The sequence below is a fragment of the Oryctolagus cuniculus genome, chromosome 20 (assembly GCF_964237555.1).
Source record: "Oryctolagus cuniculus chromosome 20, mOryCun1.1, whole genome shotgun sequence".
Lineage (NCBI taxonomy): Eukaryota > Metazoa > Chordata > Mammalia > Lagomorpha > Leporidae > Oryctolagus > Oryctolagus cuniculus.
The window spans coordinates 16,570,450-16,583,359 of NC_091451.1; the positions used below are offsets into that span (position 1 = coordinate 16,570,450).

At 38.7% G+C, this 12,910-nt stretch overlaps 6 protein-coding genes across 13 annotated transcripts in view; all 6 read right to left on the minus strand.

Annotated features, from left to right (window-relative positions):
- Positions 1-12,910, minus strand: part of LOC100344015 (disintegrin and metalloproteinase domain-containing protein 21) — a 182,104-nt gene that overhangs the window by 156,427 nt on the left and 12,767 nt on the right. The window lies entirely within an intron of this gene.
- LOC100343514 (disintegrin and metalloproteinase domain-containing protein 20-like) overlaps positions 1-12,910 on the minus strand; it is a 150,422-nt gene that overhangs the window by 124,735 nt on the left and 12,777 nt on the right. The gene's annotated exons all lie outside the window — the stretch shown is intronic.
- Positions 1-12,910, minus strand: part of LOC138842981 (disintegrin and metalloproteinase domain-containing protein 20-like) — a 126,548-nt gene that overhangs the window by 96,316 nt on the left and 17,322 nt on the right. The gene's annotated exons all lie outside the window — the stretch shown is intronic.
- The window catches only part of LOC100343257 (disintegrin and metalloproteinase domain-containing protein 20), a 90,721-nt gene that overhangs the window by 65,028 nt on the left and 12,783 nt on the right, over positions 1-12,910 (minus strand). The window lies entirely within an intron of this gene.
- LOC100343004 (disintegrin and metalloproteinase domain-containing protein 20) overlaps positions 1-12,910 on the minus strand; it is an 82,527-nt gene that overhangs the window by 56,834 nt on the left and 12,783 nt on the right. The gene's annotated exons all lie outside the window — the stretch shown is intronic.
- LOC100342493 (disintegrin and metalloproteinase domain-containing protein 20) overlaps positions 1-12,910 on the minus strand; it is a 30,937-nt gene that overhangs the window by 5,169 nt on the left and 12,858 nt on the right. For 2 of the 5 annotated variants that reach the window (XM_051826309.2, XM_070065160.1), the window contains one exon: positions 3,576-3,908. The exons of 2 other annotated variants lie outside the window; for them this stretch is intronic. The gene's annotated coding sequence lies outside the window, so the exon portion shown is untranslated. The remainder of the gene's footprint in view (positions 1-3,575; positions 3,909-12,910) is intronic. One more of the 5 variants, XM_070065161.1, reaches the window with a different exon arrangement.

The following is a 12,910-nucleotide window of genomic DNA, read 5'->3' on the forward strand; positions in this document are numbered from 1 at the left end:
AGACTAAGAAAGACAACATGACACCTCCAAAGGAACACGACATCACACCAACACTAAAATGTGAAGATGAACAGATTGATGAAATGCCTGAAATGGAATTCAAAAGGTTAATCAAAGGACTACTCAGAAGCAATCAGAAGCAAAAGCATGAATTAATGAAATGCATACATGACATGAATAAAAAATTTTGCCCATTAAATTGATATTTTTAAAGAGAAACCAAAAGGAAATTCTAGAAATGAAGAATCCAATGGATCAAATAAAAAATGCAATGGAAAGCCTCAACAACAAACTTCATGAAGCAGAAGAAAACAAATCTGAGTTAGAAGACAAATCTCTGGAAATTTTTCATTCAGACAAAAAAAGAAAAAGATATTAGAAAAATTAAAAACAGCATTGGAGATTTATGGGATGGATACTATCAAACAACCCAACATAAGAGTTGCAGGAGTTCCTAAGACAAGGAAAGAGAATGGATTAGAAGGCCTTTTTAGTGAAATAATTACAGAAAACTTCTCCAATATGAAGAAAGAAAGGGATGTCCAAGTACAGGAAACACATAGAATTCCTAACAGACAAAACTAGAAAAGATCTTCACCATGACATATTGTAATCAAACTTTCAACAGTAAAACATAAAGAAAATATTCTACAATGTGCAGAGACTGGCCTCAGAATCAGCCCTTAAGGCGTTTGGATCTGGCTACAAGTCCATGAGAGCATTTCAGGCATGGAAATCCAAGACACTCTGGCAAAAAAAAAAATGAACTAAATGAAAGATCTCTGTGAGTGAGATCCCGGTGGAAAGAAAGGGTCATCAAAGAAGGTGGCACTTTTCTCTGTAGGGAGGAGAGAACTTCCACTTTGATTATGGCCTTGTCTAATTAAGGTCAGAGTTTGTAAACTCAAGAGGCTTCCATAGCCTTGGAAGCTCATGACAAGAACCTCGGATGATCACTGACGTCATCAATAAGAGTGTCAATTGTTAAATCAACAACAGGAGTCACTGTGCACTTTCTCCCCACGTAGGACTTCTGTCCTTAATGTGTTGTACTATGAGAATTAACAGTAAAACTAGTCTTCAAACACTACTTTATACTTTGGTGTGTCTGTGTGGGTACAAACTGTTGAAATCTTTACTTAGTATAGAGTTAATCTTCTGTATACAAAGAAAATTAAAAATGAATCTTAATGAAGAATGGGATGGGAGAGGGAGTAGGAGATGGGATGGTTTGCGGGTGGGAGGGTGGTTATAGGGGGAAGAACCACTAAAATCCAAAAGTTGTACTTTTGAAATTTATATATTAAATAAAATTTTTCTATAAAAAAAATAAAATGTGCATGAAAGAAATGCTAGAGTACATTCAGAGGATCTCCAATCAGACTCACAGTTGACATCTCATCAGAAACCCTACAGGCTTAGGAAAGAATGGAGAGGCATCATCCAACTATTGAGAGAAAAAAGCTGTCAACCCAGAATACTGTAGCCTGTAAAGCTCTCATTTATCAATTAAGGTGAAATAAAGACCTTTCAAAACAACAGAAACTGAGAGAATTTGTCAATACTCCTCCAGCCTTACAAAAGGTGTTAAGAATGTGCTTCATATAGTAACACAGACAGATGGTCATCATTATGGAAGAATGTAAAGGCAGAAAATCTCCCAATAAAAGTACAAAGGAAATCCAAAGTAAACAATAGGGATATTTATGTAAAAACATCAGGGCCAAGTCATTACTTATCAACAGTAATCTTGATTATAAATAGCCTAAATTCTCCAGGAAAAGCTACAGACTGACTGAATGAATAAAAAACAAGAAAAAACTATTTGCTATGTACAAGAAACCTCACCAGAAAAGGTCTATGCAGACTGAAAGTGAAAGGATGGAAAAAATATTCCATGCTAATGGAAAGCAATAAAATAGCAGTGAAGCCATCCTAAGAATAGACAAAATATACTTTAACACAAAACCTGTTAAAAGAGACAAGGAAGAGCACAATCTAATGATTAAGAGATCAATTCAACAGGAAGATGTGATATAATAAATGTATATGCAACCATAGAAAACCTAAATAGACAAATAACCATGATGGAGATTGAACCAGTAATAAAGACCCTCCTAATAAAGAAAAGCCAACCCAGGACCAGATGGCTTCACTGCTGAATTATACCAGATATTTAAAGAAGAACTAATTCCAATTATTCCCAAGCTATTCAAAATAATTGAAAGGGAAGAAATACTCCAAAATTCCTTCTATGAAGCCAGCATGACCTAAATTCCTAAACAAGGAAAAAATACAACACAGAACTAAAGAACAGTTTCCCTGATGAACATAAAAGCAAAACTCAACAAATTCCACACCAATCGAATCAAACAACACATCAGAAAGATCATTTATCCAGACCAAGTGGGATTTATCCCTGGTATTCAGGGGTGGCTCAATATCTGCAAATTAACAAACCTGATACATCACATTAACAAACTCGAGAACAAAAACCACATGACTAACTCAATAGATACAGAGAAAACATTTGATAAAATACAACATCCTTCCATGACAAAAACATTAAGCAAATTCGGTGTAGAAGGAACGTTACACAACACAATTGAGGCAATTTATGACAAAAACACAGCCAGCATCTTATTGAATGGGGAAAAGTTGGAAGCATTCCCATTAAGATTCAGTACCAAACAAGGATGCCCACTCTCACTATTCCTATTCGACTCAGTCATGGAAGCTTTAGCCAGAACCATTTGGCAAAAAAAAAAAAAAAAAAAAAAAAAATCAAAAGGATACAAATCTGTAAAGAAGTCAAACTATCCATATTTGCAGATGACATGATTCTATATACAAGAGAAACAAAAGACTCCACTAAGTCTATTGGAGCTCAGAGAGAGTTTGGTAAAATGGCAGGATATAAAATTAATACACAAAAATCAATAGCTTTTGTAAACACAGACAATGCCATGGCTGAGAAAGAACTTCTAAGATAGATACCATTCACAATAGCTACAAACAAATTAAGTACCTTAGAATAAATTTATCAAAGATGTCAAAGATCTCTACAATGAAAATTAAAAAACAAATTTTGTGTATCAAAAAAGCATATATTTGTTAACTAAAAAAAAACCCTAAAAAAGGAAAATTACAAACCATTAAACAAAGAAATGTGACAGGGCAACTTAAGAAATTTGTAACTTGGGGCTGGCACTGTGGCATAGTAAGTTAATCCTCTGCCTGCGGCACCAGCATCCCATATGGGCGCCGGTTCTAGTCCTGACTGCTCCTCTACCCATCCAGCTCTCTGCTGTGGCCTAGGAATCAGTAAAAGATGGCCCAAGTCGTTGGGCCCCTGCACCCGCATGGGAGACTGGGAGGAAGCACCTGGCTCCTGGCTTTGGATCGACGCAGCTCTGGCCATTGCGGCCATTTGGTGAGTGAATCAGTGGACGGAAGACCTTTCTCTCTGTCTTTCCCTCTCACTGTCTGTAACTCTACCTCTCAAATAAATAAATAAAAATCTTAAAAAAATAGAAATTTGTAACTTGAACATTCTTCCACAGGATATAGCATACCTTGTGTGGCTAAGCTCACCTAACTGCGCCAGAGCAGAAACTGTCCACTTGTGACAAACAAGTTATAAATGGGGTTCATTTATCCAGCTGTAACCATGTGGTGTGCTCATCTGGCTGTAAAAGGCATATTTCTGGATTCTGTACTTCACTTTTCTTGCTTGTCTGATAACAACAAAGGCCACGAGGATGGGGTTTCTGCCTTTAAAACTGCCACACAATTACAACTTGGGGCTGTCTTCTCTGGACTTGCTCTGTGAGAAAGGTAGTTGCCACGAGGATAATAAAGACTCCCAATTTGACTTCAAAGTCTCACTGTGTTTTAATCAGTGTACCCTGCAACAGAAATAGAAGAAGATACAAAAAAATGTAGAAAAATATTCTATGTTCATGGATTGGAAGAATCAATATCATCAGAATGTCCATACTACCAAAAGCAATTTACAGATTTGATTTGAATTCAATGTAAATATCAAGGACAAAAAAAAACACAAAGACATTCTTCTCAGATCTAGAAAATACAATGCTGAAATTCATCAGGAAACACAGCAGACCCCAAATGCCTACAGCAATCTTACAAAAAACACAAAGCTGGAGGTATCATAATACCAGTTATCAAGACACACTACAGAGCAGTCATCCAAAAAAAAAAAATTGGGTAGACCAAAGGAACAGAATAGAAACTCCAGAGATCAATCTGCTCATCTACAATCAACTTATCTTTGACAAAGGAGTTAAAATCTATCCCTAAAATAAGACAGTCTCTTAAACAGTGCTGGGAAATTTGGATCTTGGCATGTGAGAGTATGAAGCAAGACCTTTACCTTATACCTTACACAAAAATCTACTCAAAATGGATCAAAGACCTAAATCTATGACCTGAAAACACCAAATTACTAGAGAACATTGAGGAAAACCTGTAAGACATTGGCATAGGCAACGACTTCTTAGAAAAAGACACCAGAAGCATGAGAAATCAAAGCCAAAATTAATAAATGGGATTACATCAAATTAAGAAGTTTCTGTACTCTCTCTCTGCCTTTCCTCTCTCTGTGTAACTTTCTTTTTTTAAAAGATTTTATTTATTTGAGAGGTATAGAGTTACAGACAGTGAAAGAGAGAAACAGAGAGAAAGCTCTTCCTTCTGTTGGATCACCCCCCAAATGGCCGCTACAGCTGGAACTACACCGATCCAAAGCCAGGAGCCAGGTACTTCCTCCTGGTCTCCCATGCAGGTGCGGGGACCAAGCACTTAGGCCATCCTCCACTGCCTTCCCGGGCCATAGCAGAGAGCTGGACTGGAAGAGGAGCAACCGGGACTAGAACCCAGTGCCCATATGGAATGTCGGCACCTCAGGCGGAGGATTAGCCAAGTGATCCATGGCGCCAGCCCCATGTGTAACACTGACTTTCAAATAAATAAATAAATCTTTAAAAATAATTAAATAAAAGGGGCCGGTTGGCACAGCGGGTTAACGCCCTGGCCTGAAGCACCAGCATCACATATGGGTGCCAGTTGGAGACCCGGCTGCTCCACTTCCGATTCATTTCTCTGTTATGGCCTAGGAAAGCAGCAGAAGATGGCCCAAGTTCTTGGGTCCCTGTACCCGCGTGGGAGACACGGAAGAAGCTCCTGGCTTTGGATCGGTGCAGCTCCAGCCACTGTGGCTAATTGGGGAGTAAACCATTGGATAGAAGACCTCTCTCTCTCTCTCTCTCTCTCTCTCTCTCTCTCTCTCTGTGTGTGTGTGTGTGTGTGTAACTCTGACTTTCTAATTAATAAATTTTTAAAATGAATAAATAAATAAAAATAAAAGAAGCTTCTGTACTACAAAAGAAAGACTCAGCAAAGTGAAGAGGCAGTTGACAAAATGAAGAAAATATCTGCAAACTATGCAACAGACAAAGGATTAAAATCCAGAATCTATTGAGTGGCAAGATGGCGCAATAGGAAGGGAGCACACTGATAGTCCAGGAAGAGACAGTTTAATAAAAATGGAGATACTGCAGGTTCAAGGAAGAGTAGCGGAAGAAATAGCAGAGTAAACTCTTCCATAACTAGTGATTCACAGTGAACCTGCATGGAGGGCGTGGGAGACCACGGCTCAGGACACCAGTGGCAGAATCAACGCAAAAGCACTTGAATGCGAGGTGAGCTGAACATCAGTAGCTCGAGACACCGGCGGGAAAGTGGAAAGAGGAGACTAGAGGGAACGAGACTTGAAACCCCGTGGGGAAAAGTTCACCAGGCTAACTAGAAGAGAGAGGGAAAAAAAGTGACCAGTACAGACATGAGTTTCTCTCTCTCTGCTCACCTCTCAAAGGCGAGCAAGAAAAAGAGCAGGAGCCATTTTGGACATACGTCATAAGCAGCATGACCTCAGGACTGCACCTGCCCTCAGCCAAGCAGAAAAACCTGACTCTGGGGGTGGCAGGGGGGGGGGTGGTGGTGGTGGTTGTGGTGGTGTGAAATAACAGATTAGAACCTAGTGAATGTGTGGTGCTAATGAACTGAGACTGTGAAAAAAGAGACAGTGGGGGAGAGAACTCATGGAATTCACGTAAGTACTCTCCAGAGACACTACAATTCAGTAACCTTGGCAACCCAGTGGGAGACTGCAGGAGAATTTGAGCCCACACTGAGGGCAGAACAGGGAAAGAGCTTCCAATCTCTGGCTCCTGTGGATATATCATTCGCTTGCTAACTACCTTCAATTCTGCTCAGCTGTGCAGAATTACTTCCCTTCTGAATTGAAAGAAAGAGGAAGGGAGGAAGGGAGGAAGGGAGGGAGGGAGGGAGGAAGGAAGAGATTTACAATGCCTAACCTGGGACTGTCACCTTTGGCACACCCTTAACCCTGAGGAACCAAACAGAGCTCTCAGGCCACACCCATCTCAAGCCTCTAAGGCTCCATCAAAAGCAGACAGTCCACTTAATACAGTCATAGTATAACAAGAAAAAAACACCACATCGAGGGAAGAAGAATCCAAAGAATATCTCCACAATGCCAACCAACAAACGCAGAAAACGAGGAAACAACAACAAGGAAGACATTATGGCACCCCCAAATGAACAGGACGCCCCAAGCCAAGATTATGAAGATGATGAGATGGAAGAAATGCAAGATACGGATTTCAAAAAATTTATGATAAAAACAATTAGAAGTTTTCAAAAACAAATGTTTGAGCTACGGAAATCCTTACTGGACAGGACAGAAAATCTCATTCAAGAAAATGAAATCTTAAGGAGGAATCAAAATGAAACTCAGAAACTAGTAGAACAGCAAAGTGTGATTAATAGTGAAGAGAAATCAAAATGAAATGAAGAACTCAATAGATCAAATGACAAACACATTAGAGAGCCTTAAAAACAGAGTCAGTGAAACAGAAGAGAGAATATCGGACTTAGAAGACAGAGCACAGGAAAGTTTACAGTCAAACCAAAGAAAAGAAGAGGAAATTAGAAATCTAAAAAATATTGTTGGGAATCTACAGGATACTATTAAAAAACCCAACATTCGGGTTCTAGGAGTTCCTGAAGGCATGGAGAGGGAGAAAGGATTAGAAGAACTTTTTAGTGAGATATTAGCAGTAAACTTCCCAAGTTTGGAGAAGGACAGAGACATCCTAGTACAGAAAGCTCATAGAACCCCTAGTAAACATGACCAAAAGAGATACTCAGCATGACACATTATAATCAAACTCACCACAGTGAAACATAAAGAAAAGATTCTCAAATGTGCAAGAGAGAAACATCAGATTACTCTCAGAGGATTTCCCATTAGACTCACAGCAGATTTCTCATCAGAAACCCTACAGGCTAGAAGGGAATGGCAAGACATAGCCCAGGTACTAAGAGAGAACAACTGCCAGCCCAGAATATTATATCCTGCTAAGCTATCATTTGTGAATGAAGGTGAAATAAAGACCTTTCATAGCAAACAGAAATTGAAAGAATTTGTCGCCACTCGTCCAGCTCTGCAAAAGATGCTTAAAGATTTGTTACATACAGAAACACAGAAACACGGTCATCAATATGAAAGAAGGTAAAGGAAGGAAAACTCACAGTAAAAATTCACAGGAAGTTCAAAGCATATATTAGAAAATATCTTTGGGAAATGGCAGGGCAAAGTTACTACTTATCAATAGTCACATTGAATGTTAATGGACTGAACTGTCCAGTTAAAAGACACAGATTGGCTGATTGGCTTAAGGAACAAACCCATCTATTTGCTGCTTACAAGAAACACATCTTTCCAACAAAGATGCATACAGACTGAAAGTGAAAGGCTGGAAAAAGATATACCATGCCAACAGAAATGAAAAAAGAGCCATCTTAATATCAGACAAAATAAACTTTAACACAAAAACTGTTGAGAGACAAAGACAGGTACTATATAATGATTAAGGGATCAATTCAACAGGAAGATATAACAATTATCAATGTATATGCACCTAATTACAGGGCACCGGTTTATTTAAAAGATTTGTTAAGGGACTTAAAGGGAGACTTAGCCTCCAATACAATAGTACTGATGAACTTCAATATTCCACTCTCAGAAATAGACAGATCAACAGGACAGAAGATCAACAAGGATACAGTAGATTTAAATGACACTATAGCCCAAATGGATCTAACAGATATCTACAGAACTTTCAATCCTACAGCTAAAGATTTTACATTCTTCTCAGCAGTACATGGAACCTTCTCTAGGATTGACCACATACTAGGCCATAAAGCAAGTCTTAGCAAATTCAAAAGAATTAGAATCATACCATGCAGCTTCTCAGACCATAGAGGAATGAAGTTGGAAATTAGCAACTCAGGAATCCCTACAGCATATGCAAACGCATGGAGAATGAACAACATGCTCCTGAGTGAACAATGGCTCAGAGAAGAAATCAAAAGAGAAATCAAAAATTTTTTGGAAGTAAATGAGGATAACAGCACAACATACCAAAACTTATGGGATACAGCAAAAGCAGTGTTAAGAGGAAAGTTTATAACAATAGGTGCCTACATCAAGAAATTGGAAAGACACCAAATAAATGAGCTTTCACTGCATCTCAAGGACCTAGAAAATCTGCAGCGAACCAGACCCAAAGCTAGTAGGAGAAGAGAAATAATTCAAATCAGAGAAGAAATTAACAGGATTGAATCCAAAAAAAAATTACAAAAAATCAGCCAAACGAGGAGTTGGTTTTTTGAAAAAATAAACAAAATTGACACCCCATTGGCCCAACTAACGAAAAAAAGAAGAGAAAAGGCCCAAATCAATAAAATCAGAGACGAAAAAGGAAACGTAACAACAGACACCACAGAAACAAAAAAGAAGCATCATAAATTACTACAAGGACCTGTATGCCAGCAAGCAGGGAAATCTATCAGAAATGGATAGATTCCTGGACACATGCAAACTACCTAAATTGAACCAGGAAGACATAGAAAACCTAAACAGACCCATAACTGAGACAGAAATTGAAACAGTAATAAAAGCCCTCCCAACAAAGAAAAGCCCAGGACCAGATGGATTCACTGCTGAATTCTACCAGACATTTAAAGAAGAACTAATCCCTTTTCTTCTAAAACTATTCAGAACAATCGAAAAAGAGGGATTCCTCCCAAATTCTTTCTATGAAGCCAGCATCACCTTAATTCCTAAGCCAGAAAAATATGCAGCATTGTAAGAGAATTACAGACCAATACCTCTGATGAACATAGATGCAAAAATCCTCAATAAAATTCTGGCCAATAGAATGCAACAATAAATCAGAATGATCATCCACCCAGACCAAGTGGGATTTATCCCTGGTATGCAGGGATTATTCAATGTTTGCAAATCAAGCAATGTGATACACCACATTAACAGACTGCAGAAGAGAAACCATAGGATTATCTCAAAAGACACAGAGAAAGCATTTGATAAAATACAACACCCTTTCATGATGAAAACTCTAAGCAAACTGGGTATGGAAGGAACATTCCTCAATACAATCAAAGCAATTTATGAAAAACCCACAGCCAGCATCCTGTTGAATGGGGAAAAGTTGGAAGCATTTCCACTGAGATCTGGTACCAGACATGGATGCCCACTCTCACCACTTCTATTCAATATAGTACTGGAAATTTTAGCCAGAGCTATTAGGCAAGAAAAAGAAACTAAAGGGATACAAATTGGGAAGGAAGAAGTCAAACTATTCCTCTTTGCAGATGATATGATTCTTTACTTAGGGGACCCAAAGAACTCTACTAAGAGACTATTGGAACTCATAGAAGATTTTGGCAAAGTAGCAGGGTATAAAATCAATGCACAAAGATCAACAGCCTTTGTATACATAGGCAATGCCACAGCTGAGAAAGAACTGCTAAGATCAATCCCATTAACAATAGCTACAAAAACAATCAAATGCCTTGGAATAAACTTAACCAAGGACGTTAAAGGTCTCTATGATGAAAATTACAAAACCTTAAAAGAAAGAAATAGAAGAAGATACCAAAAAATGGAAAAATCTCCCATGCTCATGGATGGAAGAATCAATATCATCAAAATGTCCATTCTCCCAAAAGCAATTTACAGATTCAATGCAATCCCAATCAAGATACCAAAGACATTCTTCTCAGATCTGGAAAAAGTGATGCTGAAATTCATATGGAGACACAGGCGACCTCAAATAGCTAAAGAAATCTTGTACAACAAAAGCAAAGCCAGAGGCATCAAAATACCAGATATTTCAGGACATACTACAGGGCAGTTGTAATCAAAACAGCATGGTACTGGTACAGAAACAGATGGATAGACCAATGTAACAGGATAGAAACACCAGAAATCAACCCAAAAATCTACAGCCAACTTATATTTAATCAGCGATCCAAAACCAATCCCTGGCGTAAGGACAGTCTATTCAATAAATAGTGCTGGGAAAACTGGATTTCCACGTGCAGAAGCATGAAACAAGACCCCTATCTTTCACCTTACTCAAAAATCCACTCAACATGGATTAAAGACTTAAATCTATGACCCGACACCATCAAATTATTAGAGAACATTGGAGAAACCCTGCAAGATATAGGTACCAGCAAAGACTTCTTAGAAAACACCCCAGAAGCACAGGCAGTCAAAGCCAAAATTAACATTTGGGATTGCATCAAATTGAGAAGTTTCTGTACTTCAAAAGAAACAGTCAGGAAAGTGAAGAGGCAACTGACAGAATGGGAAAAAATATTTGCAAACTACGCAACAGATAAAGGGTTGATAACCAGAATCTTCAAAGAAATCAAGAAACTCCACAAAAACAAAACAAATAACCCACTTAAGAGACGGGCCAAGGTCCTCAATAGATATTTTTAGAAAGAGGAAATCCAAATGGCCAACAGACACATGAAAAAATGTTCAGGATCACTAGCAATCAGGGAAATGCAAATCAAAACCACAATGAGGTTTTACCTCACCCCAGTTAGAATGGCTCACATGCAGAAATCTACCAACAACAGAGGCTGGAGAGGATGTGGGGAAAAAGGGACACTAACCCACTGTTGGTGGGATTGCAAACTGGTTAAGCCACTATGGAAGTCAGTCTGGAGATTCCTCAGAAAGCTGAAGATAACCCTACCATACAACCCAGCCATTCCACTACTTGGAATTTATCCAAAGGAAATTAAATTGGCAAACAAAAAAAGCGGTCTGCACATTAATGTTTACTGCAGCTCAATTCACAATAGCTAAGACCTGGAACCAACCCAAATGCCCATCAACAGTAGACTGGATAAAGAAATTATGGGACATGTACTCTATAGAATACTATACAGCAGTCAAAAACAATGAAATCCAGTCATTTGCAACAAAATGGAGGAATCTGGAACACATCATGCTGAGTGAATTAAGCCAGTCCCAAAAGGACAAATATCATATTCTCCCTGATCGGCGACAACTATCTGAGCACCAAGGGGAAACCTGTTGAAGTGAAATGGACACTATGAGAAACAGTGACTTGATCAGCCCTTGTCCTGACTGTTGATATACAATATAATACTTTATCCCTTTTAGTATTTTTTTGTTCTAATACTATTGGTTGAACTCTGTAATTAACACACAATTATTCTTAGGTGTTGAAATTTAACTGAAAAGTGATCCCTGTTAAATATAAGAGTGGGAATAAGAGAGGGAGGAGATGTACAATTTGGGACATCCTCAATTGGACTTGCCCCAAATGGTGGAGTTAGAAACGTGCCAGGGGATTCCAATACAATCCCATCAAGGTGGCATGTACCAATGCCATCTCACTAGTCCAAGTGATCAATTTCAGTTCACAATTGATCACACTGATAGGTCTAAGAGTCAAAGGGATCACACAAACAAGTCTAGTGTCTGCTAATACTAACTGATAGAATCAAAAAGGGAGAGAACGATCCAACATGGGAAACGGGATACACAGCAGTTTCATAGAATGGCAGTGGTCCTAAGTAGCACTCTGGCCTCAGAATCAGCCCTTAAGGCATTCGGATCTGGCTGAAGAGCACATGAGAGTATTTTAGGCATGGAAAGCCAAGACACTCTGGTAAAAAAAAGAAAAAAAAACCTAAATGAAAGATCTCTGTGAGTGAGATCCCAGTGGAAAGAACAAGGCCATCAAAGAAGGAGGTACCTTTCTCTGAAGAGAGGAGAGAACTTCCACTTTGACTACGACCCTGTTGGAATAAGATCGAAGTCAGCGAACTCAAAAGGCTTCCATAGCCTTAGCAACTCATGACTAGAGCCTGGGGAGATTACTGACGCCATAAACAAGAGTGTCAAATTGTTAAGTCAACAACAGGAGTCACTGTGTACTTACTCCTCATGTGGGATCTGTCCCAAATGTGTTGTCCAATGTGAAGTAATGCTATAACTAGTACTGAAACAGTATTTCACACTTTGTGTTTCTGTGTGGGTGCAAACTGATGAAATCTTTACTCTTATATACTAAATTGATCTTCTGTATATAAAGATAATTGAAAATGAATCTTGATGTGAATGGAATGGGAGAGGGAGCGGGAGATGGGAGGGGTGCGAGTAGGAGGGAAGTTATGGGGGGGGTGCCATTGTAATCCATAAACGGTACTTTGGAAATTTATATTTACTAAATAAAAGTTTAAAAAAATCTAGAATCTATAAAGAGCTCAAAAAATTCAACAACAATAACAACCACCAAACAGTTCATTTAAGAAATAAGCACAGGACTTAAAAAGGCATTTTTCAAGAGAGGAAATGCAAATGGCCAACAGACAACAGGAAAAAATGCTCTGGACCACTAGTGACCAAGGAAATGCAAATAAACCCACAACAAGGTTTTACCTCATCCCA